The sequence below is a fragment of the Lissotriton vulgaris genome, chromosome 6 (genome assembly GCF_964263255.1).
Source record: "Lissotriton vulgaris chromosome 6, aLisVul1.2, whole genome shotgun sequence".
NCBI classification, from domain to species: domain Eukaryota; kingdom Metazoa; phylum Chordata; class Amphibia; order Caudata; family Salamandridae; genus Lissotriton; species Lissotriton vulgaris.
Window position 1 is genome coordinate 986,075,119 of NC_141694.1, and position 26,335 is coordinate 986,101,453.

Below are 26,335 nucleotides of genomic sequence, written 5' to 3' on the forward strand. Positions count from 1 at the left end.
GGAACTCTAAACTCTATTGCACTGCACTCTACGCCACTTTACTCTATGACTCTCTACTCTTCGCTCCACCACTCTACTCTATGCCAGTGCACTCTACCCCACTCTACTATGCACCACTACCCTCTTCAGCACTGCACTTTACAGTACACCAGTCTAGGCTATTCCACTCCACTCTACACCACTCCACTCTTCAAAACTGCACTCTGCAACATTGAACTCTATGCCACTTCCCTAAACTACACCACTCTGCCCTGCACCACACCACTCTGCACCACTTCACTCTACTCTGCAAGATTCTACTCTATTCGACTGCACTCTATGCCACTGTACTTTTTCACCACTCTACTCCACTAGTAGACCCTGTACCATTCTACTCTACATCACACTACTCTATACACTGTGCTCCACCCAGCACCACTAAACTCTACCCTGCACCAATCTACTCTACTCTGAATCAATCTACTCTACACCACTGCACTCTATGCTATTGTAATATATGCCACTCTACTTCGCTCTATGCCACTGCACTCTATAAGCTGTGCCCCTCTAGGCCTCTGCAGTCTATACTATGCCACAGTTCTCTAAATCATTGCACTCCATACCAATGGACTCTACACGTCTTCACTCAAAATCAGTGCACCTTATGTGATAGCACCCATGCCACCTACTTTGCACCACTGCACTTTATACCACTTTATACCACTATACCCTACAACATTCTACTCTATGGCACTCTATGCCTCTATGTATTCTATACCACAACACTCTATTCGGCACCACCCAACCCTATGCCACTGTACTTCAATCTGTGCCACTGCAATCTACGTCACTGCACTCTACACCTCTGCACTCTAATCTTCACTTCTCGAATCTACCCTGCCTCACTCCACTCAATGCCACTTCACTTACACCACTCTAATCCATTTTGCAGCATTCCACTCAATGCCAATGCGCTCTACTCTACTCTACGCCACTGCACTCTATGCCAGTGCACTCTACACCACTTTACACAAAACCAATGCATTCTAAGCAACTGCACTCTAATCCAATCTACTCTGTACCGCTGTACTTTGCACCACTTCACTCTAGGCCACTCTACTCCACTCTGCTACACTTGACTCTACGACACTCTATTCCACGATACTCCACTCCATAATACTCAACTCTATGATGCTCTCCTCCATTAAACTTTGCTCCACTGACATTCTGTACTTTATGCCACTCCACTCAACAGCATTCTACTCCACTCTATGCCATTCTGCAACACTACTCCACCCTTTGATGCTTTATGCAACTCCCTCTATGCCACTCCGTGCCACTTTACTCCACTCTGTTCTATGCCATACTACTCAACTCTACTCCACTTCACTCTATGTGACTCCACTCTATGACAATCTAGACCACCCGACTCTGCAACACTCTACTTCACTCTGTGAAACACTTTCTATGCCACTTTACTCTGCTCTATACCAGTCCATGGCACTTAATGCCACTCCACTCTACAACACTCCACTCAATTCTGACACTGTACTATACTCTATGTCAACTCTTATTCCTTCCACTCTATGACACGCTATTCCCTCCACAACCCACCACAACACTGTACGCTACTCGATGACACTCCACGTGCTCCTCTCCTCCCACTCTACCTTACTGTATGCCACTCCACGCCAGTCTATGCCACTCCATAACATTCCGCTCTACTCCACTTTACGACTCTGTACTCTACACCGCTCACCTTTCCCACGCCAACTTTTAGCCATGCTGAGCAGCAGCCACTCTAGTGTACAACATTGTTAAAAACCTATTGGCAACGCCAATAGCTGTTGCATAGGCAAGACCTATTGGATTTGCCAATGATTGTTAATTTAACAGGGACTCCTCCTGTAGAAAAGATACATTGATAGCTGCTCAGGTCACAGATCAGCTGGAGAACCCATTCTGCTTATAACCTTCATTAGTTATCGTAGTTGGTATCTTTTACGGACAGCCACTTGTGTTGTGCAGAAAGCAAGATTCAGCATGATTGACAAAAGGATTTGGCTGCTGACTACTTTCAACAGAATGTGTGCCCAAGATTGTTGTATTTTTCAATGAAGTGCTCCACCAGACTTCCTGAGAGGAGTTTGTGCAGTCCAGTTTACGGAATTCAGATATGATTTTGAAAGAATTCCTACTTACGTTGGACATGTTAGATCCATGTTAAACCTGGCATATTTTGGCGTGTTTCCCCTGTCTTTTTGCTTTCTGACCTCCTGGTTTTCACTCTGTTTTTGCTGGTTATCGTCTCTTTGCACTTTCTCACTGCTGTTCAGCATTAAAGTGCAAGTGTCCTATTGTAAATTGGAATATGGATTGGTATTTCCATGCTTGGTACATTTGATTTACTGGTAAGTCACTAGTGAAGTGCACTGCGAGTGACAGGGCCTGTAAATCAGATGCTGCTAGTGGGCCTGCAGCACGGATTGTTCCACCCACGGAAGCAGCTGTTCAAAGGGTTCTCAGACCTACCAGTGCAATGTCTGCCTGCAGTTTTACTGCTATGCCGACTTGGCAAATGCACCACTTGCCAAGCCCTAACCTTTGCTTTTATTACATGTGAGTCACCCCTAAGGTAGGCCCAAGGTACCCCTATGGTCAGGGTGCACTGTATGTGAAAGGTAGGGCATGTTCTGGTATGTGTGACAGGTCCTGATAGTGAACTACAGTGTAATTTGTTTTCACTGTTGAAAGGCTATATGTCCCACTGGATAGAATGGGGAATGCTCTGTAAAATTTTACAAGTATATCTGCCCATTGGGACAAGGTAGAGATATTGGGTTGAGTATGCCTGAACTCAGAATGTCAAAATGCATCTTTTAGTGGAGATGATTTCATGTTATGTGTTTGCAATGACCACTTTTAGAAAGTAGGTATTTTCTTGCTTAGCCATCCTGCATGCCTCTGCTGTGTTTTGGATTGAGTGACGGGCTTTGTAGTGACAGGGAATGGGGATGGCATTCTTTTCAGACAGCCACTGGGGGGGCCGAGGGGTTTCCTGTCTTTCCTGGATGAGTCAGCGCCGGGCTGAAATAGACCAGGGCCGCATTTAGAGTAGTGGGAGGAGATTTCCTTGCACCTGAAGGGGCCTGGTCTGCCTTGGACAAAGCTGTTTCCACCTCCTACTGGGAAGCTGGGCCAGAGAGGACCAAAGTTGTTTGTAATGAGCACAGACACTCTCTGCTGAAAGAACTGCCAGGAGGAGTACTGCCCCTTTGCTGTAGTGTTGCTTTGCTGGGTTGGCCTGCAGTTTCTGCTTCTGCCTTGGGCAGTGAAAGGACTGAACTGAACTTTCTTTACTTGTTGCTGAGTATCTTCATGGGCTTGAACTAAAGCTTGCCTCCTGTTCCTGAAGTCTCAGGGACAGCAAAGACTTCACTTACCTCTGGGTACCGCCTCTGGAACCATGGGTTTCAGTTGCCTCAGTGGGGGAAAGCAGCTGACACTGTCACAGAGCCGCTGCGGGATCTGTGACCTGTGGGCACCGCACTTTGCACCGCCTCGCTTAACTCCTCCACCCTGGTCTCACTCACGACATCCCTGCCCACTGACCGAGACACCCATGACTACACAGTGGTTTGGGGGCACCACTCATAAGTTACTCAACGCATTGCCCCATCCCACAGCGCAGTCTGGGCCGAACGATGCCAGCTCCCATCTACCAACACTGTCACTTGCACCGTGACCTGTGAGCACTGCCCTGAGCACTGCCTCACTCAGCAACACAGCCTTGGTCTCCCAGACGCCGCTGAACAACCATCACCGAGGCGTTGCCTGCCCCTGCGACATGAGGGCACCGCACCACTATGCTTCACATTGCAACGATGACAGTTGCGCGACCGGCCCGCACTGAAGAGGTCGGCTGGAATCAAAGGTACTGTTTACGAGTCTGCTGACACTAACGCCGGTCCGCACTGACACGGTCAGCTGGAACTGTGGAATTCTGTTGTTTTCAGCACCATGGAGGCACTGGACTGAGCTATTGGATACAAGGAATTGCATTTTTGAGTCATACTTGCAAAGAGCCTAGTTTTGATTATTATATGTTGGTCTTTTATCGTTTTGGTCTTGTTTGCAGAGATAAATATTGGTTATTTTTCTAAAACTGGTTTGGTGTCCTTTTGTAGTGTTTTCTTTGTATTACTGTTGGTTATGTGCAAATGCTTTACACACTAACTCTAAGATAAGCCTGACTGCTCATGCCAATCTACCAAGTGGATGAGTAGGGGTTATTTCAGTAGTGTATCCTCCTTGTCCTGACTAGTAGGAAAGTTCCCTATTTGGACGAAGGTGCAAACCATTGCCAACTAGAGACCCCCATTTCTAACAATCCGTGATACATTCTGAGTATCAAGATTCTGCTTGTTGCTGTATACATTCTATATTGTCATTAGAACTGTATTTTTATGATCAGTTTTTGAATTTTCTCCACACTCTTTTGAGGCTTCTAGATTTAATTTTCTTTACCTTTACTTTGGAATTGTGTTAGCCAGGCGTCCAGCTGCATTGACAGTATTCTGATGCTTTGTAGGGCCTCAGTTTGTCAAAAGTAACCAGGTTGAATTAATAGATGGACATCAATTGGTAGACTTGCAATGTAGCAGAGAGATGAGACTGAAAGGAGTCAAGACTGATGATGCTCCATGGTCTAGCAAGAACATTTGTGCTAGAGGCAGCCGGTGAGGGGTGCAATGGGGAAGCAGAGGTTTAAATTGATTATGTGTTGAACACTTCGGGTGATACGATTGTTGCCTGTCACTGACATAAGTCCTTTTGAGGTAGACATGACATCAAGATTATGGCAAGTGGAGTGTGGGCACCCAATGACTAGTTGGTAGAAAGTGTGATGCTTGAGACCAGGACAGCATCTGGGAACACTGCGGTGTGTGAGATGATCAATAAATAAGAACCAAGGAGGCAGAGACCACCAGAGTAAGTGAAAAATAGATACATAAGGACTCACACTTCAATGCCAAGAAATGTTCGTGCTAGTGGTTGCTAAAGCATGTTTGCATGCTAGTGCTCTTCTCCTTTGCACCTTTTTAAAGGCAGTTTCTAAAAAGGGTTTAGAGGCCCTTAGGAATGGGCTTCATGTAGGATGGGAGAAGCACCTTCTCCCAGACAGTTTCTTGGTTGAAGAGGTGGTTCGGGGTGGAATCTGATATAGGCAGCTGTGGGGGAAGCAGGTTGTCAAGTGGGATTAGTAAGGTGGCGGGCAGGTGACAGAAGCACTTAGGAGGAGACTAATGGAAAGGTGGGTGAAGGTTAGATTAAAGATGAATGGGGATGGTTGAGTGAGGACTGTCTACTTTTATTTGAGACATTAGACTAAAGAGCAAGTTTGAGGGGTGAGGGAAAGGGTTTGTAAAATATGCAGTAGGTGATGGGGTGATAGATTAGAAGGTGAGAACAGAAAGGGCATTCAGTAGGTAGGAGAATGGGTTGGAACAATATGATAGTATGAGGAAAAAGAGGGTGTTACATATGTGAGGGAGGGCTGGGCATTAGTAGCTATGTGGTGATTGAAGGGAAGAACGGGTGGGGCAGGGAAAGGAGATTGGGAAAGGGCAAGGTGGGCAGTGGTATTGGTAAGAGAGAAAGAAGTATGTAATATATTGAGTGAGGATTGAGATGTCTCCCAGGAAGGTGTTAGTTGGAGCAAGCTTGTGGATGCTATTGTAAATGATTCTTCCAGCACTGAAACATTTTTTTTTTTAGATCAAATGTATTTTATTGAGTTCCACAAGGCGACATCATACAAACTTTAGACAAAATGAGCAAAGTTGCTGCACCCGACCCCCGGACAGAGCTGTACTCCACCTTATATCCGTTTAGCGCGGGGTGACCAGGTGTCCATGTATGCTCGCATGGTGGGAGACAAACCCCGCTGTGTCCACAAGAACTCTTTTCCACCAACCCTCCCCGGGACCCACCCCCCCCCAACCTACCCCAACTGTATCCTACCCTCAACCCCCACAACCCCCCCCCCCCTCCCCGCTCGGTGTGTTCCTCGTGGCGCCCGGAGGTCATGTGGGGCGCTAGCTAAACCTTGTGTTCCACTCTGGACGCCTCGTCACGGAATTCCTCCGCCAGTTTCAGAACCCTGAGGTATTTCGGGCATGTGAGCTCCGTGAATTCTTGAGAGAGCAGAGATATGAGTGGCTGCCACACTTCTCTAAACGTTTCCGCTGTCTGTGTGAGCGAGGCTTGTATCCTCTCCATCCCCATGACATACCACAACCTGTGTAGCCACCCCGCGTGTGTGGGCTTCCTCTCGGTTCCCCATAGCGACAGGATATGTTGGGATGCTGCCCCCATCGCCAGTCCCATCTGTCTCCCCCTTATTGACTTGAGAGGGAACGTTAGACTGTTGGGGAGTCCCAGAATCGCATAAGCAGGGAAGCGTGGAATGTCTGTGTCAAAGTGGGTGTCTATCAGCCTGATTCATGAAGTGAAATTGCGCCCGCAATCGCTGCGAAATCGCAAAAGCGGGCGCAATTTCCGTTATCGCCATTCAACAACAAAATAGCGAATTCGCTAACACATATTTGCAAAATCGCTAATAAATTCGCAGAATCCCAGCCGCTGAGCATTAGCGATTCCGAAATAGCGACACACCACGGATTCTGCGATAATAATAGCGAAATCGCAAAATAATCGCTATCGGTATTCATGAAAAATCGCAATTAGCGAAAAACCCAAAAATCGCAATTTGCACCGCGCAAAATAAGGACAACTCAAAGCAGGTGGTAACCATGAAAGCCATGGAAAAAAAACTTTCTAAAAACCGTTGACCTATCACCAACAGGTACTGGCCTGACCAATCACACATAAGGACCATCAGCAGCAGCAGCAGTAGGAGTCCCACAATGCCAGGAATGTACATGGTGGTGAGGCGTCGCAGGCTACAGCGATTAGCACGGAGGAGACGCAGGATCCAGGACAGGATATTCCGCCAGCGGGTCACCTTGCTGGGCCAAACCAGGGAGCAGATATATGCCAAATACAGGCTGAATGGGGAAATGATAATGCAGCTAATACAGGACCTTGACCCCCTGATGCAGCACCCAACAAGCCGTACCAATGCTGTGCCTACACATGTGCAGGTATTGTGTAGCCTGCACCTCCTGGCCTCCGGAAGTTTCCAGGGGGTAGTAGCGGCTGCTGGGGGAATATCCCAGCCCACCATGTCACGCTGCCTCAACACTTTTGTTGACGCCATGCTCACCCAGCTACACCGTCACATCAAATTCCCCGCCAGCCAACAGGAATTGGACATGACAAAGCTACAATTCTACAATGTAGCCCATTTTCCACATGTGCTCGGATGTATAGACTGTACCCACGTCGCCATCTGCCCACCAGCTGGCATGGAGTATATGTTCCGCAATAGAAAGTGCTACCACTCCCTCAACATCCAGATGGTCTGCAATGCCAAGACATACATCACTGACATCGTCGCACGGTACCCAGGGAGTACCCATGACTCCTTCATTTTCCGGCACAGCGGACTCCACACACGACTGGTCAGGGGAGAGTTAGGGGAAGGACACCTACTTGGTAAGTACACTTTGATTGAAAAGTCACATTGCAAAGATGTAACAGCGCAGCACAGGCAATCACCATCTGCTCCTCTCATTCAGGTGACAGTGGCTACGCCCTCCGTGAATACCTCCTGACCCCATACCTCAACCCTGCAACACCCCAGCAACGGCGCTACAATATTGCACACATACGGACAAGGAATTGCATAGAAAGGACATTTGGCCTGCTCAAGAGCAGGTTCCGCATACTGCACAAGACAGGTGGGGCCATGTATTACAGTCCTGCAAAGTGCTGCCGCATAGTGGCTGTCTGCGCAATACTACATAACATTGCAACCAAGCGCCGGATACCTGTTGACATCTCTGGCAGTGAATCTGAAGGGGACAACCGGCCACCTGCACATGCGCGCCATGCACAAGGGGAGAACCCAGCAGAAGGGCACAGACGTCGCAACCACATCACAGTGAACAGTTTCTAGTACAACCACTTCCATCACCCCACAAATCAACAATGCATGCAAAATGTAATGATGACACAACGCTAATGTGTGTAGGAAAATAAATGTATTTGTTAAATTCACAAAATGAAATATAAGGTTCAGTGCCAAATTGCAAAATAAAAGTACTAGTTAAATTCACAAAATGAAATATAAGGTTCAGAGCCAAATTGCAAAATAAAAGTACTAGTTAAATTCACAAAATGAAATATAAGGTTCAGTGCCAAATTGCAAAATAAAAGTACTTGTTAAATTCACAAAATGAAATATAAGGTTCAGTGCCAAATGAGTCCAACAAACAGTATTACGCCATACTGCTGTGCATGGCAGGCTTGACCTCAGCCTGTGCCATTGGTGAGGTACAGTTCTCTAGGTGTGCCTAGTGCGTGTTCCTCCATAACGCCTCTGAGGGGCTTCCTCCTCCGGGGCCTCAGGCAATGGGGGGGTCCTGGTGCTGCGGGTGGGTAGTGGGGCCTGTGAGGCAGATTGTGAGCTCTGGCTGGACGCCCCCTCACTCGCATCATCACCCCCCACAACAGATGGAATAGGTGGAGGGTGAAGAGCCACGACGGCCGTGGTGAGGGTCTCCAGCACCCTCGTCATGTCCACACTGCACTGGATGATAGTGTGCTGCTGGGTGAGACAGCGCCGCGCCAAAAGAGATGTCGCATTTGCCGACACATAGCTTGCCCTGCTGTATGTGCCAAGCTGGGTCAACAGTTGGCGGTGGTGCCGGCGTTGCCCACCGCGCATTCTATACATGGCACGGGTGTTGGCCTCCACGGCTGCAGCAATGCGGGCCATCCCATCTCCCACACCGGCCAGGTCGGCCCTCATGCCTTCAATGTGGGCAGCTACAGATGCCACGTTGCGGCCAATGTTGTGTAGATGGAGCTGAATAGCTCCCTGCTGCTGAGCCTGGCGCTGGTGTATGCGCAGCATCCGTCTCTCGATGCTGAGCCGCGCCACTCCATCAGCATTGGCCTGCCTGGTAGCTGCTGTGGAGCGCTGGCGTGACCTGCCACGCCTGCCCTGCTGGCCTGATTGTGAGGGTGGCCGCTGAGTGGACAGTGGGGCAGCCCCGGATGTTGAGGCGACAGCTGCTGGGGGTAATGCCGCCGGTGTTGCAGGTGAGCTAGTCGCAGGGGGTGTGCCTGCTGGTGTGGCAGTAGCAGTTGATGCAGAGGGCACAGGAGTGACTGCCCTGGCTGCGGCTCTGGGAGGAGCAGTGGTGGCAGGAGGCACAATGGGGGCTGCCATGCCAGCGGATGTGGGCGCTGCACCAGTTGCAGGGGGGACGCTGCTGGTGGTAGTAGCTGCTGGTGCAGATGCAGCGGCAGGGGCTGGTGCCTGGGTAGGTGTTGGCACCTCCACCTCCGGGACGCCCTCGTCGATCTCCAGCCTGTCACTGTCACTGGTATCGCCACCTGTGGGGGTAAGTGGTGGATCATTAGTTGCATGCATCTGGCAGACGTGCAGTTGCTACATGCATGCTGGGTGACATTCCCTGATTGGCAGTGGCTTTGTGTGCATTGGGACCTGACTGGCTGCATTGTGGTACTACAACATTGTGGCCAGACTACATCTCCCACAATGCTTCAGGACATTCCTTGATGTGCAACTATGGCATGCCTATGGGACATTGGGGGAGCCTATTTGGTCATGGACATCCATAGGGGGCAGGGTCGCAGTCGCATGCCACTTACCTTGTGTGTCTTGTGTGGGGCAGGATGAGTCCAGTGTAGTGAAACCCACACAGGCCTCCCTCTCCAGGGTGTTCTCAACCTGGTCCTCCATGGCGGTGTTTGGTGGTACCGTTGGTCCTCCTCCTCCTGTGCCCGAGGACTCCCCAAGGCGCGCCGCCACCTTCTCCTTGGCACGGCCTCGGAGGTCGTACCACCACTTTTTGAGTTCTTCCAGGGACCTGGCCGCTGCTCCCACCGAGTTCACTGCTGAGGCTATCCCCTGCCATATGCGCCGCTTCTCCATTTCTGGCACCCTCCGTGAGTTAGCGCCAAACAGTTGGTCGTGGTTGGCCACAACCCCCTCGATTAGGTGTTCCAGCTCTTGCTCAGAGAATTTGAGTTTTCTCTTTCTCCCAGACGAGCTGCTGGTCCCAGGTGCAGCTTCCTCAGCCATGGTATGGGTTGTGGATCTGTGGATCAGTTTACTTGGCAAGATGTGCTGCAGCTTTCCAATGTGCTCCCTGTCTCTGTGCCTCAATGTGCAAAATGGTGGTGGGAACCGGCAGCTTCCTGGTTGTGATGTCATCACTGGGCTCGAAATGCGACTTCCCGTTTTCCCGATCTCGCGAGTTTGCGATCTCGCAAATAGCGATATCGCAAATAGCGATATCGCTATTTGCGAGATCGCAGTCCAGGCGCGGGTAGGCGGAAATAGCGATTAATCTGCGATTAATCGCAATTTCAATCGGATCGCTATCGGATTTTGCGATCGCGTGCAAATCGCTTTTTTTAATCGCAATTATTCATGAATTCGGATTTGCGATTTCTGAATAGCGATTCGCTATTTTTCGCTATTTCAGAATCGCAAATGCCGATTTTCATGAATATGGCGGTATGTCTTTAAGCACAACCTCCCAATAATCCCGCACCGCGATGCATTCCCACAGAATGTGTAGCATGGTCCCTATGTGTCCGCATCCTCTCCAGCATTTGGGGTCTTTGCTCGGGTTCCCCTGGTGTAGGCGTTCTGGTGTCAAATGCCAGTAATAGGCGATCTTCACTGCCGCCTCTTTGCTAGCTGTATTTCTAGCCGTGTGGTGAGCCCGGTAGTAGATGTCATGCCATTCCTTATCTGAAAGCGTGCGCCCTAGTTCCTTCTCCCAACGTCTCTGCCCGGCTGATCTTTCTGACGGGGGGGCGGGGACAGCATTAGATACAGCTCAGTGATGGACCGTGAGTCCGACTTTTTGGTCATGATCCACCGCTCGTAGGGGGTAAGAGGTCGGCTGGCCAGAGGCGCCACGTCTGCGTGTGTCAGCCAGTGTCTAAGCTGGAAGTACTGGTATCGGAGTGGCTTATCAAGTGTGTAGTCCGCCGTCACTATGTCCCAAGTCAAAAAGCCGTCCGTATCAAACAAGTGGCCTGCGGAACGGCATTCGGACTGTCGCCACTGGGGGAACGAGCCCGGAGCCCGTCCCGGGGGGAACGCCGGGTTATCAAGCAGAGGCGTCATGGGGGAGGGAAAGGTCGTCAGACCCTTCGGGACCGCGGTTGCGTCCCATACTTGTAGGAGAGTCCTGGTGATAGGGGATCTCTTGAGGTACGGCGGTCTGTCGGGTCGTGCCAGGAAAGGAACTTTCCAAAGGGGCAGGCCCGCCATAGCCCTGTCCTGGAACAACCAGTGCTTTTCCGAGGTCGGCCTGGACCACTCCAGAAGGAATCTGAGCTGTGTCGCCTGGAAGTAGCGTCGCAAGTCCGGGACGCCCAGGCCCCCCTCGGCCGTTGTCCTCGTGACCAGGTCGCGCCGCAGCCTGGACCTCTTATTAGCCCAAACATAGTGGTTCAGGGTGTCCAGCAATTTCTTCAGCATCCCCAGGGGGGGGGTGACCGGGATAGTCTGAAACACGTATAGGATCTTGGGCAAAAGGGACATTTTGACGGCCGCCACTCGTCCCAGCCACGAGATCGGCTGTTGTTTCCCCCTCGCTATGTCCCCCTGGACGCGTGACAGGAGTTTAGCGTAATTGAGGTCAACCGTCTGGGCTGTCGCTGGCGTCAGGTCAATCCCCAGGTACTGTATCGTGGTGCTGACCTCGAGTCCCCCTATGCGCAACGAGTCTCTGTTAGCTGGCCGGGTGTTGCTGCCCAGCGGAAGGACAACGGACTTTTGTATATTCATTTTGAAGCCCGACACCTCTCCGAACGCGTTCATTTCGGACAGGAAGGCTGGTAAGGAGACCCTCGGATTATCCACCGCCACAAGGATGTCGTCCGCGTATAGGCTCATGGTCTGCTCCACCCCTCCGAACCGGATCCCAGTGATGGAGTTATTGTCCCGAACCCGCTGAGCAAACGGCTCAATATAGAGAGCAAACATGAGCGGCGAGAGCGGGCAGCCCTGCCGCGTGCCTCTTTGGATGTCGAATGGCTTGGAGCTAACCCCATTCACTTTGATAGTTGCCCTTGGGGACGTGTAGCAGCCCGCCACCCATGAACGGAAGCGTGGACCCACGCCGAATTTCGTCAGCATGTGTTCCAAGAATCTCCAATCAACTCTGTCGAACGCCTTCTCAGCGTCCACAGAGAGTAGTGCTGCATCAGAGGCGTTGAAGTTAGCTTTATCTATGACATGCATTATGCGCTTGGTGTTGTCTGCGCACTGCCGGGTGGGGACAAAGCCCGCCTGGTCCGGTTCGATTATGCCTGGTAGGCAAGGGCCCAGACGGGAGGCCAAAATGCCCGTGAAGAGCTTAAGGTCAAGGTTGAGGAGCAATATCGGCCTGTATGCCGCACAGCGCGAAGGGTCCTTGCCCGGTTTCGGCAGGACAATGACCTCTGCCTCCAGCATCTCCTTCGGGATTGAGCCTGGGCCCCCGAACGAGTTAAATAGTTTTGTGAGGACCGGCGCCAGGAGAGGGCAAAAGGACTTGTAGAAGCCCGCGGAGAAGCCGTCTGGACCCGGGGCTTTCAAGGGCTTGAGACGGGCAATGGCCGATATTACTTCTTCCAGTCGGAACGGGGCGTCCAGCACTTTGGAGTTCGTTTCAGTAAGAGTGGTGACGTCCATAGTCTCCAGGTAGGCCCTCCCCGCCTCATCCCCCCCGGCCTGGTCCGTAGCATATAGCTGTGCATAGAAGGCACAAAATGCCTCCGCTATGCGATCGTCCTCCCGTACCTCGCCGCCGTCGTCTCCGCGTATGACAGGGATCTGGGAACGGACGGTTTTAGCCTTAAGCTTGCTGGCCAGCAGGCGGCCCGTCTTGTCTCCCCCTACGTAGTATGTGTGGCGGAGGCGGAGCGCTGCATATTCTGCCCTGTCTAGGGCTAGACCCGCCAATTGTGCCCTGGCCGCTTTCAATTTGCGCCATATCCGTGGGGCGCCCGTCCGGCAGTGAACCCGCTCGAGCTCCAACACCTGCGCCTCTAGTTCCCGCCTCCGTTCCTTACGCTCCTTATTGTCCGTCGCCGCGATCGCTATGATTCCGCCCCTAATGACCGCCTTGAGCGCCCCCCACAGTGTTGCCTGGGCCACCTCCCCAGTGTCATTATGATCCAGGTAATTAGTGATGCATTGGGACAATTGTTGTATCACCCCTTTGCGGGAGAGTAGACTTTCCCTGAGTCGCCATCTGCCCCTGTGTGGAGGTGTGCGAGGGACTGTCAGCTGGAGGACCAACGCGTCGTGGTCTGAAAGCGCCGCCGGTGTTACGTCAATGTCCTGAATCAGTGGGATCGTGTCTGTGGAACCTAGGAAGTGGTCTATCCTGGCGTACGTGTGGTGCACGTGTGAATAAAAGGTGTATCCTGGGGTGTTGTGATGCAAGTCCCGCCAGACGTCGACCAGCCCCCTGTCCCTTAGCCACTGCCTCCCTGTCGCCGACAGCGCCCCTGTGTCCCCAAACCGCTTCCCGGATCTGTCCTTCTCGTTGTCCATGACCAGGTTTATGTCCCCCCCTACCAGTACTAGCCTCCCATCTCCCGACAGTGCTTCCGACAGCGCCCCCCTCAAAAAGGCCTCCTGCTTAGTGTTAGGCGCGTAGATCGACCCTAGCGTGAAGGAAGAAGGGCCTATATGTATTGTGTGCGCCAGCAGTCTGCCCTTGATCTCCGCCACCCTGCTCCCCACCCGCCCTCTAAAATGCCTGGCTACCAGTATAGCTACTCCCGCTTTTTTCTCAGTGGTCGTGGAGTAAAATTGGTGAGGGAAGGCTCTGGCTTTCATGCGGTGCAAGCCTTTCGCTAACAGGTGCGTTTCCTGTAACAAACAAATCTCCGCCTCAGAGCGCTCGAGGAATGAAAGAACTGCTCTTCTTTTGATAGGGTTGTTAAGTCCCTTCACATTAAGGGAGAGGATACGAACGCTGTTAGCAGCCATGAGTGTGTGAGCGTCCTGCCTGCCCTGTATTTAGCTCCGGGCCACCTCTCCCCGGGGCGCCTGCCGCTAGTCTGGGTTGAACACACCGAGTTCCCTCCCCCTTGCCCGCCCCAACCCCAACTCCCCCCCCAACCTTCGCCCTCGACCCCCCCCTTCCCCCCCAAACAGGTGAACATAGTCCCAGGCCAATCATTAGACAGTCTAGGCCTGTGGTAAATGAGTCAATGTATGGGTGTGTGGCATTGGCGGCTCTCGGCCCCCCGCCCTCCCCCCCGATCAGGAGTCAAAACTTAGCTGATGACGACCTCCGCTGGAGACGACTCATGAGTCGGCGCCGGTGTCCTTAGAAACGACTTGGATCGCCGCAGCTCGTTCCTGGGCCACAGTGTCCGGGTTAGGCTTGAGTGTCTTCCCTCGCCGCCTGTCTCGGCGCACTTTCTGCCAACCGTCCCCCGTCGTCTTAGGGGAGCCAGATGCTGTCCCAGAGGAACGGCCGTCGTCCATGTCGTCCTGGTGCGGTTCCTCGTGGGGGATTCCTAATACGGCACATGTGTCCTGTAAGGAGTGCAGCTGTTGCAGGGCGCCATTCCACTTAAAGACGAGACGGAAAGGGTGCCCCCAAGTGTAGGGGACCCCCTCCTTACGTAGGAAGGCGGTGGCAACCCTGAATGCCCTTCTTTTCTGTAAGGTAGTCGCCGCCAGATCTTGAAAAAGTTCCACATTGTGGTCTTGAAAACGGAGGGGCTGCTTGCGCCGCGCTTCCCTCAGTATACGCTTCTTTAGGGGGTAATCCGGCAGGAAGGCCAGGATATCCGGCGGGGGCCTTGGGCCCGGCGGGCTGGGCCCACCCGATGAGCCCTGTCAATGCGAATCACAAAGTCGTCCTCCTCCCCCAGCACCATCCGGAAGAGCGCTTGTAGGTACCCTGCCACGTCGTCTCCTTCTGCCTTGGGCGGCACGTTCCGGACTCGAATGTTATTCCGCCTGGAGCGGTTCTCCAGGTCCTCAGTATGGGTCTGGAGGTCCATCTGCTGGTCATGGAGGCGGACTATCTCCTGCCGGAGAAGTTCTATTTCTTCGCTTCTGGCTTGACCGGAGAGCTCGCTGGCAGCCACTCTTTCCCCCAGATCATCGACATCTCTCCGGAGCTCTTTGTATTCCCCGGTCATTTCCTGCCGGAAGGTTTGGATGTCCTCCTTCAGGGAGGTGAAGAGGGCCTCCATGAACGCCTTAGTCGCCGGTGTCTCGCCTTCTGTATGGTCCTTCCCCTTGGGGGGGGGGGCCCCGAGGTCGGCTTGTCCGGGCTTTTGTCGCTCTTGGGGGGTCCCTTGGTCAGCATCTCAGAGATGTTGCGGTTCCCTTTGCGGTTGCTGGCCGCCATGCCGATCTCAGCCCTGGCCGCAGGCCTCAGTGAAGTCTTCGTCCTGGAGGTGACTGCAGAGCCTCGGGGTGCTCGAGCTGTGTGAGGGAAGGGAACGCCTGTGCTCGACCGGCGCCTCGGTTCCACGCCGTGTCAGACTCCGTGTCCCTGGTACCTCTGCCAATGGTCTTCGTGCTGCAGCCCCCTCCTGTGCGCTGTGCAGGTTGTGACACAGGTGGCCAGTTAACCGGCTCCCTCCTGCCTGCCTGCCTGCCCGGGCCCTCTCCACCAAGGGCCCGCCGCTCCTCGCTGTCCAACGCCTCCACGTGCCCTCCCAGAGGCTCTGCTGTGGCCTGCCCTAGTGCCTTGGGCGTCCCTGACCTGGGCCTCTGCGGTGCCCTGCCCGGCCCCAGGTGTTCCTGCTTGCTGGGATGAGCTGAGAGCTCCACTGCTGGCCGGGGCCCCAGTCCTGTGCGGTTTCACCGGCAGTCTGCTCTCCACCCCGGGGGGTCTCCGCCTCTTCTCCACCCCGCGAGGCTGGTCTCTGGTGCGGGGGGGGGGGGCGGCCGCTCTGTATGGGGCCCTAGGAGGCCGCCTGTCGTGGGGTGCGCCCCACTTGCCAGTGGTGAGGGGGGGCTTCTGGTCGTACCCCCAGCTACACCCCGGCCCTCCTCCGTTCGCCTCTCACTCCTCGCCCCGGTTGTCCAGGCCCAGCCTGGGCCACGTTCGCTACCGTCGCGTGGCGGGGGTGTCTTCCCAACCGACCCCCGGCCGTGATGCGCCCCAGTAGTCGCCGCTGCCAGTTGGGCCTTGCACTGTGCTGTGGCCCGGCTGCTCCGGCCGCCAAGACGTCCAAGCCGCGTCTCCCTCAGCCAGGCCCAAGCCGGGGCCTCGCGTAGGTCTGGTGGCCGGCGGACCCGGCACTACACCGTCCGCCTCCGGTCCGCCGGACTCACCTTCTGTCTTTGCTGGTCGTCGCTCTCTGGCCTCAGCGGGTGCCTCAGGAACCTCCGACTCCCCTTCTCCTGTGACCTCGATGCTGCGGGGAGGGCCGCCCCAGGCCACCAGACACCGGCACCGGGGCTGTTGCCTTTCGCGCCTAACGGCGGCGGCAGGGTGTCTCCGCGCCGCGGCGCCTCTCGCCTTCTCCGAGCCCCGGCACTGGCTCCTGCGCTACCGCTGCTGGAGAGGACCCTGTCCACTCACGGTGGTCGGCTTGGACTGGGCAGAGGTCCGCTAAAATCCCTGACGGGGGATCGGGCACCGGGAGCCGCCACAGAACACGTCCTACCAAGCCGCCATCCTAGCCACGCCCCCCTGAAACATTTTTGTAAAGTTGCACAACCCTAGCAGAAGTAGATATATCTGCTTATGTGGTTTTTGGGCTAGAGGAGACAGAAATCTATGGGGGTAACCAACCTGCTAAGGCAGAGGTCTTCAATCTGTGGGGCACGACCCCAGGAGGGCCATGGAGACCTGGGAAGGGGGTTGTGCATTCCTCGGCTTCACTTGTAACACCCTAGATTCTAGGGTGTTATAAATGCTCAAATAAAGACATTGGCTTGCGGTTTTTATATCTGATTAAAGCTTACGTTAATTGATTCATTGATGAATCTCCGATCTGCCCATCTGTAAAGTTTTCCCAGTATGCACAGAGTTCATCTGGCCTCCCACTTCCTGTACGTGGCGCGTGCCCACCTGTGCTACCCACATAGATCACACACATGTGCACACAGAAACAAACGGGCACCCATAAACGGAGGCCAACATACACACATGCATAGAGGCATCCAAACATACCAGTTCCCTTGCACATTAACCAGCATATATACGGACACCAGTGCACACAAGACAATGGGCATTTAGGCACACGTGCACAGGTAAATAAGCAACTAAAATTCATGCAGGCACCCAGAGAATTAAACACAGAAAGACTCATGTTCAAAGTCCACATCAAGGCACCCATGACAGACCAGCACAAACACAGACTCCATGCACACAGATCAGCAGGATACAGAAACCCTTGCACACACACTACCATAAACACACACACCCTTGAACATAGGCCTAGAGACACACACATTCCAACGCACACACACTAACAGATAGACACCGATGCACACAGATTGTGGTTACCCAAAGCCCTCCCAGCACTAGAAAAGTCTATAATATCAACATTTCACCTGTTACACCTACAATCACTAAGCAGAGAGAAGAATAGACATACAAACTGCAATCCACGCAGACCACCACGCAGGTATCTAAGAACAGAGAACAATATACACACAGGCTTCAATGCACACAGAATAACACACATGCATCTAAGCACAGAGAACAATAGACATAGAGACACCACTGCACACAGACTAGCACACAGGCATCCAAGCATAGAGAACAATAAACATAGAGACACCACTGCACACACACTAACACACAGGCATCCAAGCACAGAGAACAATAGACATAGCAACACCAATGTAGACAGACTAACACAGAGGCACCCAAGCACAGAGAACAATAGACATAGAGACACCGATGCACACAGGCATCCAAGCACAGAGAACAATAGACATAGAGGCACCAATGCACACAGACAAACTCACAGGGATCCAAGCACATAGAACAGTAGACATACAGACACCGATGCACACTGGCATCCAAGGACAGAGAACAATAGACATACAGACACCGATGCACACAGACTAACACACAGGCATCCAAGCACAGAGAACAATAGATACGCAGGTTTGAATTTCCTCGTAGCAAAATGAAAGCAATAAAACAAACTGGCAAAACAAAGAGGCCCCGGAGGCCGCACAGGGCGTACTTCCAAACTACAGGCTAAGCTCGTAGATACACGTGCATTTGTCTAATATAAGGTGCCTTCTCAGTGTAGAAAATGTATAAATAAACACAGGTTTTTGGGCTAGAGTTAAGTACACTATCCAGCTGCACCTCTCAGGATGTAGGGAAGGGAGAGATAAGAGGACACGGACGCCGGCCTGGCTCTAATAGGCTCACCAGTGGCATGTGAGCTGTAGGCCTGGTGAGGCACGCTACTCTTCGATCTCTTACGATAAGTGGTTGTTGTGCTCATTAGGATGGCTGGTCATGCTATTCTTTGATCTCTTACGATAAGCGGTTGTAGCTATTGGTATGGTAGGTCCAAGTAGGCCTGGTGGAGCATGCTACTCTTCGATCACAGCCCTTAGTACACCTAAAGGTTTGTTGAAGGGACAGTTATATGAAAAAAAGAAAATTGCATTTCATACACTCTGGTATTACTAACATTTACATTTTGGAAGCACCAATATATTGTAAATCTATTTGCATGTTTTGCAACACTCTGTCTTACACTGTGTGTAATACAAGTATAAAGTAATGACCTACATATTTACAGTGTTTTCTGTCATAGGCTGTGACCTTGTAGCACTAAAAATGCACGTCACTATTCTCCACTGCACCAATCAAGATTTAATTATGTGGCTCACTGGTTACACACAGACCTCTGCAGTGCATTAACTAATAGATGTTTCATAATGTACTACAGTGCATTTCCCACAGAATAACAACTTTTAGAATGTATTTTTCATTTAAGCTGCCCATTATTTTATATGTAGATACCTGATAATGAAAGACCCAAAAAAGCGTACAGAATATTTTGGGGCTTATTTATGAGAGGCTTTCATTACCAGAGCATCACTTTTTTGGACGCTCCAGCTGCTCAAGCGTCTCAACCATACCTATGAGGCTGTGCAAAGTCACCCTGCATGCCTAGGCATGGCCTCATAGATATGGAAGAAAACATGGTAGAGCAAATCGCTTTGTTGCCTTACTCTGCGTCAAGGAAGCGTTCCATGGGTTTTGCGTGGGGTTTAAATTGACAAAAGAGGAAAGATAGGGGGTGCACTGCTGAGTTGGATGACGTTATAGAAAACGTGTGGGTTAAGTTCTGGGTGCACTCAAGGGTGGTGTTATCCGTCCAAACACCAAAGAGTAATAGAAAAGTTGTGTATGCAGGAACTGCTTATACATCCCCTGGTGAGGCACTCCGGGGGTGATCAATGGTTTGATTCACAGTATGAAAGAAAGCTTAGTTCATTGGTTCTTAGAAGGTTTATTCAAAGTCTTTACACTGATATTCACAGCATATCAGGAACAGCATAAATCCATAAGGTTAGTATGTGAACTGTCTCCAATGCATTTCGGGCAGAAATGCCCTTGGTCACGGAGCGCTGTGGAGGAAGGCAAAGGGAAATAGGTGAGGGGGAGGTTAAAGCGCTAAACCATGGTTAGGGGCCAGGGCTTAATCGTGCGCTAAGTGAGGGAGTGTGGATATTTAAGTCGCCCGAGTGCATTCATAAGTGCTCGGTAGTTATGCGTGAGGAAATGGGTGGTGTTGGAAAATTAACCACGTGTGGTTTAAAAAGTGACCGGATAGTTGGCACATAAAGTTAACTGCGCCTGTAAGGGACTTACTTCATCATAACGCGTAGCGGAGCCTGCTATGCTTCTGGCTGTACGATCACTGTCGGGTGTGTTTGTGGGTGGAGGGTATTCATGCAGCGAGTTCGATAAAAATAAACAAAGGACTAAAACAACAAGGGATTAAGGAAAACGAAAGCCGCCATGTTGGAAAGGAGTATAGGTGATAAAACGTGTACAGAGGGAATGGTGGGGATGTGTGAAAAGGAGATTAACAATGCGGAGCAATGTAAACAATAAGACTATATTACAACAATGTATTAAAGATAACAACTATATTCGATTCGATCGTTGAGACCGTAAGGTTTCAAGGTCTGCAAACGATAGATCCATTCCAGTTCTCGTTTCAGTAGTAATTTATGATTGTCAATTCCTTCTTTTTTGGTGATGATTTCCAGTACAATGAATTTGAGTTGTGCGATGGTGTGGCGTGATTCAACATAATGCATGGCTACATTGGATTTTTCAAGTTTCAGTCGTATGTTGGACTTATGTTCGTTTAAACATGTCTTAATTTTGCGTTCTGTTTTGCCAACATATAATTTACCGCAAGGGCATTTTAGGGCATAAATCAGGTTCGTGGAGTCGCATGTGGCGTCAACTTGTAGTTTTATATTGTGGCCTTTCATGGGGTGTTGGATACTGTTGCCTTTGATGACGCAATTACCATGATTACAGTTGAGACAGGGTTGGGTTCCACGGTGTTGTGAGGGACTTTCAGTGGGTTTAGATAGAATCTCTTTAATATTCCTGCTTCGGGTGTGAGCAAAGATTGGTGGATTTTGAAAAATGCCCTGGAAGTCAGGTTCCATCTGAAGTATGGGCCAGTGTTTGAATATAATTTTTTTGTATGCGGGACTAGCTGTAGAAAATTTGGAGACTAGTACCATGCGTTGTTCTGTCTCTTTGCTGGTTTTTGACAAGCTGTCTTTCCTGGAGATTTTGTTCACACGAGTTTGTGCTTCACAAAGGATGTTCTCAGGATATCCCCGATTACGGAACCGGTCATGCATTTCTCTGATGCGTGTTTCAAATGCGACTTCATTAGATACAATGCGTTTGACTCGCAACATTTGAGAAAATGGCAGGTGTTTCTTCAGCGAGCCTTGGTGGAAACTCGAAAAATGCAAGGTGTTGTTGCGGTCTGTGCTTTTTCTGTGGAGGTCTGTGACTAAACCTTGAGGTGTGACTTTAATGTGGACATCCAGAAAGGCAATGTCCGTGTCGCTGATTTGCCATGAAAGGTTGATCCGTGGGTCCTTGGTGTACTGGCTTGTTCAGCGTTAGGTGTTGGTCTAGAGGTTGGGGCTTTTCTTGATGATCGACTTGTTGAATCCGTGTCTGAGGACGATGTGTCCGTCTGGGTGTTAATTTCTTGACAAACATCAAAAAGAAATTAATGAACGTAAAGTGAGAAAGTTCCGTAGGGACACGCTTGATTACAAGCTTGATGAAGTTTACTCTTGGGCCGACGTGTACGCCCAAAGACGACGCAATCGACCATTCAACACCCAGACGGACACATCGTCCTCAGACACGGATTCAACAAGTCGATCATCAAGAAAAGCCTCAACCTCTAGACCAACACCTAACGCTGAACAAGCCAGTACGTCAGCCACCAGCCAAGTACAAACCACTACAAGTCATTTTTTAGAGGTAAGTCCAGATCAACTCGACGACTCAGGCGGCGCAAGACCAAAAGAAAAAGAAAAGAGCCCACCCGCCACGCGGAGTACGGTTGCCAAGAAGGACCTCAAACCGAAAAAGACTGTCTAGTTATTAACATTTCTGACACCAATATTTCCACTTACCAAATGAATTTACTAGAAAGAGGAACATCTTTCATTCCAACAACCCCAACTAATCTTCTGGAACTAGAAGTGAGTACCTTCAAGTTCACCAGGAAATTAAGACTACGTCATTTCTTTGACAATGTAATACCAGCAACTACTACGAAGAAAGAGGAGGAACTTAAAGGTTTACGACCACCTAGCACTTATCAAGCACCCAGCAGCCATAAGTGTATCGACCTGTTTGAAACCTTGGTCCGCAAAGATGTGCAAAAGATTAATTTCAAAACACCTAGGAAATTGCAAAATCTAACTAATAAAGATCGCGACAACCTCAAATCAATTGCCAATAACCCACAAATCAAATGTGTTAAAGCCGAGAAGGGAGGAGCTTTAGTGATTCTGAATACCAGCATGTATACACGAAAATTACATGAACACATTGAGGACACCATGACTTACATGGCACTTGAGAATAATCCTACTAGAGAATTTCAAAATACCCTCAAAGACATCGTCAACAAAGCTCACCAAACAGGCACCATTGAAGAACGCACTAAAAACTACCTATTACTTGAGTATCCTAAAAGCCCGACTATACACATGTGTCCCAAGATACATAAAAACCTCATGGACCCACCTTTTAGACCGATTGTGTCCACAAAGGGATCGATACATGAAACCACCGGCAAGTTTATTGATAAGTACCTCCAACCACTTGTCACCAAATCAGTCAGTTACATCAAGGACACCACCGACTTTTTAGTGAAATTATCACAAATCCAACTACGTGACAATGAACCTCTCATCCTCTGTACAGCTGATGTAAGTTCTCTTTACACCTCGATACCCCACCAAGGGGGAATCGAGGCTATTGAACAAGCTCTGCTCAATAGTGATATTGACACATCTATGCAAACCTTTCTAATGGAACTTATGATTTTTATTCTTTATCACAGTTATTTCAAACTAGACAACCAATGGTACTTACAGCTATCCGGAATGGCGATGGGAAACTGCGCCGCCCCCACGTATGCGAATGTATACATGGAGAACTTTGAAAACCACTACATATACACCAATCCCATCTTTCAAAAAAATTCCAAAATGTACGTGCGGTACATTGATGACCTGTTTATTATGTGGTCTGATACCAAAGACTCACTCAATGAACTACTCACTGAGATCAACACCAAGGACCCACGGATCAACCTTTCATGGCAAATCAGCGACACGGACATTGCCTTTCTGAATGTCCACATTAAAGTCACACCTCAAGGTTTAGTCACAGACCTCCACAGAAAAAGCACAGACCGCAACAACACCTTGCATTTTTCGAGTTTCCACCAAGGCTCGCTGAAGAAACACCTGCCATTTTCTCAAATGTTGCGAGTCAAACGCATTGTATCTAATGAAGTCGCATTTGAAACACGCATCAGAGAAATGCATGACCGGTTCCGTAATCGGGGATATCCTGAGAACATCCTTTATGAAGCACAAACTCGTGTGAACAAAATCTCCAGGAAAGACAGCTTGTCAAAAACCAGCAAAGAGACAGAACAACGCATGGTACTAGTCTCCAAATTTTCTACAGCTAGTCCCGCATACAAAAAAATTATATTCAAACACTGGCCCATACTTCAGATGGAACCTGACTTCCAGGGCATTTTTCAAAATCCACCAATCTTTGCTCACACCCGAAGCAGGAATATTAAAGAGATTCTATCTAAACCCACTGAAAGTCCCTCACAACACCGTGGAACCCAACCCTGTCTCAACTGTAATCATTGTAATTGCGTCATCAAAGGCAACAGTATCCAACACCCCATGAAAGGCCACAATATAAAACTACAAGTTGACGCCACATGCGACTCCACGAACCTGATTTATGCCCTAAAATGCCCTTGCGGTAAATTATATGTTGGCAAAACAGAACGCAAAATTAAGACACGTTTAAACGAACATAAGTCCAACATACGACTGAAACTTGAAAAATCCAATGTAGCCATGCATTATGTTGAATCACGCCACACTATCGCACAACTCAAATTCATTGTACTGGAAATCATCACCAAAAAAGAAGGAATTGACAATCATAAATTACTACTGAAACGAGAACTGGAATGGATCTATCGTTTGCAGACCTTGAAACCTTACGGTCTCAACGATCGAATCGAATATAGTTGTTATCTTTAATACATTGTTGTAATATAGTCTTATTGTTTACATTGCTCCGCATTGTTAATCTCCTTTTCACACATCCCCACCATTCCCTCTGTACACGTTTTATCACCTATACTCCTTTCCAACATGGCCGCTTTCGTTTTCCTTAATCCCTTGTTGTTTTAGTCCTTTGTTTATTTTTATCGAACTCGCTGCATGAATACCCTCCACCCACAGACACACCCGACAGTGATCGTACAGCCAGAAGGATAGCAGGCTCCGCTACGCGTTATGATGAAGTAAGTCCCTTACAGGCGCAGTTAACTTTATGTGCCAACTATCCGGTCACTTTTTAAACCACACGTGGTTAATTTTCCAACACCACCCATTCCCTCACGCATAACTACCGAGCACTTATGAATGCACTCGGGCGACTTAAATATCCACACTCCCTCACTTAGCGCACGATTAAGCCCTGGCCCCTAACCATGGTTTAGCGCTTGAACCTCCCCCTCACCTATTTCCCTTTGCCTTCCTCCACAGCGCTCCGTGACCAAGGGCATTTCTGCCCGAAATGCATTGGAGACAGTTCACATACTAACCTTATGGATTTATGCTGTTCCTGATATGCTGTGAATATCAGTGTAAAGACTTTGAATACACTTTCTAAGAACCAATGAACTAAGCTTTCTTTCATACTGTGAATCAAACCATTGATCACCCCCGGAGTGCCTCACCAGGGGATGTATAAGCAGTTCCTGCATACACAACTTTTCTATTTCTTTTGCGTGGGGTTCCCACGCAACACCCATGGATTTTGACGCTGCCACATATTTACAAAATCACGTAAACCTGGGGCAGCTCCAAAAACAGACGTATCCCCAGCGGAGCCGTAACGAGGAGAAATGTTTCCATTTCTCCTCGTTTTTTCCTCTTTCCATGTGTGTTGCATTCTGCAGCTCACAATGAAAAAGGAAAACACCTCTCTGGATTGTTTTTTTGAAGGAAGGTGCTCCTTCCTGCACAGTAGAACAACCTACTAAGGTTTACATTCTACCCAGGAACAACATTAGAACATTTTAGTAAGGGCTACGACAGTTCAAATGTGAGTTAAAGTATATACCCCAGCTACTCCTATAGGATTACTCCAAGGAGCGGAAATAGGACAATGCGCTGAGCTACGCGGAGTCTATCTAAGAGCAAGGATAGGGCAACCCACAGATGGTTATATGAGACCACTCTAAAGTTAGAGTAGGGATACCCACTGAGGACTATAAGAGTCCCATAGGGATAAGGATGGGACAACCCATTGAGGTCTATAGGGAGTCCATCTAAGAGCGACATTAGGGCAACCCATTGAGAGCTATAGGTGTCAATAGCTGAGACTGAGTTGAAGAACCCAACTAATGGCTAGCGCTGGCCACCGAGAAATAAGGGTAAGATGACCCACTGAGGGCTAGATCAAGCCCATTCGGGAGTCAGAAATGGACAACCTAGAAGCCAAGAAAAGGCAGGCCAGCAAGGTACCCAGCTTACCTGTAGATGTGTAGTCTATTTTGGAGGAAAAAATGATTTAAAAGTTGAACCTGTTAACTGCTGGTAAACTCCATTACGGGCCAAGTCAGTGGAATTGAAAAGGTACAGCCCATAGTAGAGATTATGGCCCTTGGCAGAACCAGGCCAAAAATCACTTAAGAGTGAAGTCATCACAAAGAGGCCAGAGACTCCACTGCCTTTCACCCTGACGCCTGGGCTAGACACAATGAGATGGAAGAATAAACAGAAATAGAAAAATGAAAAGGAGAGTCTGACGCATAGGAAGGAAAGGAAGGCACAGCCCAGATCTAAGTGGATAAAGGACCCTGTGTATTCTGGGTGAGAGAGAGCGAGGTTTGGAGAAAAAGAGAACAGGGCTGCTTTAAAAGAAGAAGGTGACAGCATGCCCGATTTTATTTGTTTGTACAGATGGAGAAACAAATGAGAGAAACAAACTGCCAAAAATAAATGTGAACATGCAGGTGAAAGCAGGCGGAGCTTCCTAAAAATATAGCCAAAGTCTATGAACCAATGTGCAAAAATGCAAACATGTTTTCAATTAATTTAATTAAAATGTATTTTAAATCATTGTAGAGAAAGAAACCTGCCTCGCCTGAAAATCAGCAGAGCAACAGGAACGGAACAGAGGAAATACAATGTACATTCACTGGCATCAAGCCAGGCAAAGTGTTATCTTCTTTAAATGACCTCTGATGTGTCTGTAACATATGGGCAAACACCTTAGCTTATGCCACTTGATGATGTAACTCACATTCATGTTTTCAAAGCTTACTTTTCCTCACCAGCTATTTCTCTGTGAGAGTTTTGTCAAGTTGAACATGTTCATAAACTGTATTGAAC